Source organism: Camelus bactrianus, chromosome 20, assembly GCF_048773025.1.
Source record: "Camelus bactrianus isolate YW-2024 breed Bactrian camel chromosome 20, ASM4877302v1, whole genome shotgun sequence".
Lineage (NCBI taxonomy): Eukaryota > Metazoa > Chordata > Mammalia > Artiodactyla > Camelidae > Camelus > Camelus bactrianus.
The window spans coordinates 13,313,036-13,313,791 of NC_133558.1; the positions used below are offsets into that span (position 1 = coordinate 13,313,036).

The following is a 756-nucleotide window of genomic DNA, read 5'->3' on the forward strand; positions in this document are numbered from 1 at the left end:
TTAATGATTTTCCTTCTCTACCAATGACTTCTGACAGGCATAGAGAAGAGATTATTTCTTTTGGGAAGAATTATCTATGTAGTTTGTCTGCAATCCACATAGAGTTTCCTGTATGTTGAGGAAAGGTATTGAGTGATCTAACATTAGGAAAACTTCTGGTGAAAACTCAGTAAGAAAGCATCGCCAAATTCAAAATAAATCCTTTTTCCCACACTAGTTAGGAAAATATAGAACTCAGCCTACCTTCATTAAGAATTTGCTTAGATCAACTATACCTCAATAAAAAAAAATGTTAAATTAGAAAAGAGAAGTATTTGTGAAAGAGATAAATGAGTGAATAAATAATAAAACTACCATCCAAATTAATTTTGAAAAGAATTTGTTTAAATTTTTCAAAACTGTTCAAAATTTTGGTTAATAAATTTCTTAAATTAAAAAAATAATTAGTGCTTGCTTCAGCAGCACATATACTAAAATTGGAATGATACAGAGAAGATTATCATGGTCCCTGCGCAAGGATGACATGCAAATTCATGAAGCATTCCACGTTGTTTTTTTTTTTGAGATTTGCAGATTAACTACTATATATAAAATAGATAAACAACAAGGTTAAACTGTAGAGCACAGAGAACTATATTCAATATCTTGTTGTAACCTATAATGAAAAAGAATATGGAAAGGAATCGATGTAGGTACATGTATGACTGAAGCATTACATTGTACCCCAGAAACCGACACATTGTAAACTGACTATAC

At 30.3% G+C, this 756-nt stretch overlaps 1 non-coding gene across 1 annotated transcript; it reads left to right on the forward strand.

The window, feature by feature from the left end:
* Positions 1-446: 446 nt before the first annotated feature.
* On the forward strand, positions 447-553 carry LOC123614115 (U6 spliceosomal RNA). Its single transcript, XR_006721610.1, has one exon. It is a non-coding gene; the product is annotated as a U6 spliceosomal RNA (small nuclear RNA).
* The last annotated feature ends 203 nt before the right edge of the window (positions 554-756 follow it).